At 36.3% G+C, this 5,195-nt stretch overlaps 1 long non-coding RNA gene across 1 annotated transcript; it reads left to right on the top strand.

The window, feature by feature from the left end:
• Positions 1 to 267: 267 nt before the first annotated feature.
• On the top strand, positions 268 to 3,823 carry LOC133215175 (uncharacterized). The gene is made up of 2 exons (XR_009726330.1): positions 268 to 542; positions 3,395 to 3,823. It is a non-coding gene; the product is annotated as an uncharacterized LOC133215175 (long non-coding RNA).
• Positions 3,824 to 5,195: the final 1,372 nt, after the last annotated feature.

The raw sequence follows: 5,195 nt of genomic DNA, 5'->3' as shown, positions 1-5,195 counted from the left end.
GGAAGTCTGTGAAACTGCAAGTTTTAAGTATAAATGTAAGAAAAAATTAATTAAGTGGTAGGACAAGACAGCTATTCAGTTGCATCTATCTATTCCACATTTTTATCAGTAAACTGGCAGGGAGAACTGGAGTTTCTTTGGTACCTTAATCAACTTCAGAAGGTACTGATTAAAGGGTTAGAATGGGGAGCAATAGGCAGGAAGAGCTAGCAGTAAATTAGTGAAGTAGAGTCAAGAGAAGCAAAGTAACTGAGAAAATGATAGGAAACAGGAACAGATTAGAAGAGATCAGTAATTGGAAGTGTAATACTGGGGTGGAAACTTGATTTGAGTGGTATGTGCAGACAAAGAGCTGTAAAAGAACTACTGTAACCCTTGTTTTCTTTTTCTTTTAACACAGACATTTCCTTACACACAATTAAAGTAGATTTAGGGGATTAAGAAATAAATGTCTCAGAGCCTGTGGGAATAGAGTTGTTAGATCTAGTGTCTTGGCCACATTCCAGTTTGGATATTGCCCCAATTTTTTAAAGCTGCATATGGTAACTCTCTGTACTTCCTGTCCTAAACTGCCAAGTAGCCTTGCTTTATGCTGTCAAACAGCTGCTTATTCTTTAGTAGTTTGTGAGTCTTTGGTGTGAAAGATGGTATATCCAAGAGCCTGGATCAAATAAATCTCTTCAAGTTGCCAAAAGGAAGTTTTATATGGCAAAAGTTGTAAAGGTAAAGCCTTCCCAGAGTTCCTGCTGCAATGGATGTGTGAAGGGCAAGGAAAGGAGCATATTCAATGCATTTGAATCAGATTCTGGAAGTGGGACTTCTGTTTTAGTTCTCATTGTACTTTACAAGCTTCTTTTTTTGGGGACAAGGAAAGGGATTTGGAGTCATTGTGATGATCCAAGAGGTGGCATTTGCATACACTGTGTTGTGAGAGTGGATTTTGATACAGCTACTTTCATTCACTCAAAAGCATAAGGATTCTGAGTTTCTGAGTTTACACATCTCAGTGTGTGTGTGTGGGGGGGGGGGGGCGGAATCAATGCTGAGGCAGAACACTGACCTCCTTAAGTCTTTTTCTGAGCAGTGAACTGAGTAATGAATTGTGATATCATCTGTACAATTGTCATTAATGAGAAATTAATCCTTCCCTTAGGAAGTAAGACCTGCTGGATATCATTAGTCAAAGTTGATAGACTTGCTTGCCAGGACAAATTTCTTCTGGCTATATTTGCACAAGCACAAACAGACATCTTGACTTCTGTGACTGCTTGGCTAGTGCAGTAAAATATAGTTATAATCTTGGTAACTAAAGGAGAGGAAAGGGAGTCATAAAATAATTGCCTCCTTTCTGTTTGCACCCAGGGCTCTTTTATAGTTTATTTCCTATCTGTATTTAACAGTTTCCACTAAGCTGATTCTCAGATTCATTATTCTTTTTCTGGGCCTTATTTGCTTTTATGTTTTCAAAGCAGTGAACAAATATCATTCTACCAAGAATGCTGCTGCAGACTCTTATTTCATTGTAACTCTTGTTCTTGCCTAATAGCTTTCTCTTCTGCTTCATTCCTCCTAAGGTTGATGAGTATTATAATGGATGGTTTTGAGGGTTACTGGGTGAAGGTAAAGTTCAGGCAGGTTGCCTTTGAATGACCTCCAGTGACAGTTGTAAATGGGGTAAACAGTTGTAATAGGGAGCTCAGGCTTACAATGGCCCACTTCACTATTTGGGGGGCTGGGGAGGGAGGACTGGTCTTTATTAGCTGAAGAGGTTGTGCTGCTAAGCAGCTTGCAGTTCACATGCTAACGGTTAATTTTAATGGACGGGTTGTGACATTATTCTGAAAGAAGTTAAAATAACATTTTCACAGCCTGAGGTAATATAAGAAGTCTTGCTGTAATAAAACACCCCATCTATACAATACGAGGAAAAAAAGAACTTTTACACAATAGAAATCTATATACAAGAGAACTCATTGCCACGTGTTGCAGTTTGTGCTTATTAATGATATTCTAAGACTTTTTGTAATATTAATGGTACGTCATTCTCTGGACAAGGTATATTTAGTGTTATAGAGACATTAGTTAGAATACCAATTTCCCTTGACATATGTTACTGCAGAAGACATGCAAATGTTAACACCCCTTAAGACCCTGTAAGTAAATGTGGGAGGTTTTTTTCTGCTTTAGATTTTTTTTGTTGTTGTTGCAATAAGCATTTAAGATCAAATGAATCATTCACAACTGATTTTATTTTAAACTGCAATTACATGTGTGGATTGTTTCTAGTGATGAATGTAAAAATATCAGGAGCTATGTAATATGAAAAGGTTCCATGCACTTCCATGCAGTGGAAGCATCGATGGAAATGAGAGTGCACTTTTGTTAAACACTTTAGTAAGAAGAATCTCAAAAAGATTTTTGTTGTTTTTTTTTTTTTTCCCCATATGTAATTCAGTCTTTGAAAACAGACACAAATATAATCTTATAACAACATAATTACCACCTCATTTTATGGCAGAGGTAGGATTGTTTGAATGCCCTAAAAGGTTATTTTGATGCCTATGCATATTTGAATTTCTTTTAACTGATGCTTTAAGAAGGCATTGTATCATTGCAGTTATTTAATCATAAACTTGACTTCAGCTTAGTCTAGCTTTTGTTTGCAACCATTGTATAGTGATTGTCTTGACAATGAACACAGTCTACTTGCAAGGGAGAATCACAAATACATGCAAAGTATCAACATTGGGTCAGAATAACAATGTTTAACATGTTTCTTTATATGAATTCATGAGTAATATAAGAATGTTTGTGGGAGATGTATAATTACCTGTTCCATTACCAGAAGACTGCACCATTATTATCTGTATTGATGTGGGCAGGAGGGCACAGGCAATATAGTTAAGAAACATATGCTATTTCTGTGATCTAAGTTACCAAGGAGGTGATGCATGCCAGTCATAAAGGAACAATTGCCATGACTTGTTTTCTCAGCCAACTGCATGCTGTTTGGCAAGTTAACAGGGGACAATTACATGGGTTATATATAATGGAATGTCTGAACAGCTGCTGTGGTGAGAGAAGTCAACAGGTTTGTCAGCTTTTAGAGTAATTAAACCAGCAGGAAATCTATTTCCAGGTGGCTACTGGAAAGTATGGAGTCTAGTGAGGCAATGACGGGTGAGAAAATGAGAGTGGAGATGTGTACAAACATCTCTCTCTTTTTATAGAACAGCAAACAATTCCCTGAAATTTATGAAGTTGAAACAGGAATGGAAATGCTGGTTCAGTCTATCCGTCAGTGTAGATACAAAGCCTGTCTCCAGCACAGGTCATAACCAGGTACTTGGGGAGGAGGGTGGACAGGACAGGTGAATGACTAACGTGTTCTCAGATTCCAACTCATTTCATCTCAAGGGATTTCTGGAATCCCATATGACTTCTTTACTTAATCACCCGCAGTGCAAAAGTCTTCCAATGGACATCCAAACTTCTCATGAACTTTGTAAGCTCTTTGCAACTGCAATGTCCTTTTGCAAGAAGTTCCACAGCTCTGCTGCCCACTGCATGAAAAAACAGTTCCTTTCTGAACTTGCATGTTACTTGTCTCCACTGATGGTCTCTTATTCTTTCACTGAAAGAGATGAAGAACTGTCAGCTCCTACTCTTTCTCTTGATCATCATTATGTGTACTACTCTTATATCCCCCTTTTCTCAAGCTGTCTTTCCCATGCTGAAATATCCCATATCATATTACACACAGAAGTGATTTCATAGCCTTTTTATTTGTTTTACCTTCCTTTGAAGCTAGTTATGGAATGAAGTTATATTTGATTGGGTAAGTGGAGTGATCACAATCTCATCTTTGCTCACTTTATGTGAACTAGATTATATAAGCTGTAGTAGATGAACCAAGAAAGAAAGATATACTGGATGATCCCTTTGGTAATTAGTTACAGAAAAGCTCAAGAAAATAAATTAATCCCAATGCCTAAACATAATTCTTTGCTATTAATTCAGTCCAAGTCAATACACTGTGGAGGACATACATTTCATAGCACCACATTGATGCAGTAGTAATTATCTTTTTTTTTCAGATGGCTAAGTGCTGGAGAGGGACTTAAAAGCGTGCAGGAACTTCTTTTACAAGAAATCTATCAAAACCAGAAGTGAACCATAACTGGAGGCATTCACTTGTCAAATCGTGAACAAACATGGTTAACCCAAACAAGAATTTTATATCATTGTTCAAATAAGTGCCTAATCCAGCTAAGCTACCACCCAGTACAGGAAGCTGGAAACCAGGAATCTTTACAGATGATTGAGGGATAGAAGCAGCTCACTGTGGGTAGGAACCAGTGGGTAGAATACAGGGGAAAAATGGATTCAACTGTGCATGCAAATCAGGGACAACTTTGAGAGAATTTCAAAGAATTGTTGTTACCCACATTGTTGAATGAACAATTTTGTAATTGGTCTCAAGACATTTACATTGTTTATTCCCAATAAAAGCTATAAAGCAACTTTACGTTTCAAAGAAAAGATACAGTGTGTTCCATGGTCACACCCATGGAGATATGGAAATAATGAAGTGAAAATTAGGCATACAAAGGATTCTGTATAATGATTTTTAAGATAAGGCAAGTTAAAATGCTTTCAGATTTCTTCATAAAAAGCTTCTTAATGGAAAAGAAAAACCTTAACAGATACAGTAAAACCAACTACCACATTCTTCATTTTTTCTCCTACATGCATACACACTTCTTTAAATATAAATACTTGTGCAAGTAATATAATAGAATTGTTAATAAGTTATTAATGAATATGTACTCTTTCAGGTGTTACAAATTAGCTATAATTAACTGCATTATTTCCACTAATAGTGTATGTTTGCTTTGATCTCTGACTTTTTTTCAAGATTTCATTGAAAAAAAATAATTAAAGAATAGTTTTCTGCCTTAGATTTTGAGTATGTTCCTACACATTATACCTAGCCATTGTTGTTACACAGAAAAAAACTACATATGTTTTTCTACTAGAAGTTTTGGATGAAGCATCACCCTTGTTTTCAATGCTCTTTCATACCTAATTTCAATTTCAGTAAAAACCACTATAGCTCTGGACCAAATACTAAAATGAAGCTGTCATTGTAAATTCACTTTATAGCAGTTATTAAATATAATTTCTTGAGTGGT

Source organism: Neopsephotus bourkii, unplaced genomic scaffold, assembly GCF_033783945.1.
Source record: "Neopsephotus bourkii isolate Nb327-2 ecotype Australia unplaced genomic scaffold, CSIRO-AGI_Nbou_v1 NB_960, whole genome shotgun sequence".
Lineage (NCBI taxonomy): Eukaryota > Metazoa > Chordata > Aves > Psittaciformes > Psittacidae > Neopsephotus > Neopsephotus bourkii.
Note: the sequence above shows the minus strand (reverse complement) of the source record. Positions and strands in the feature narration are given on the sequence as shown.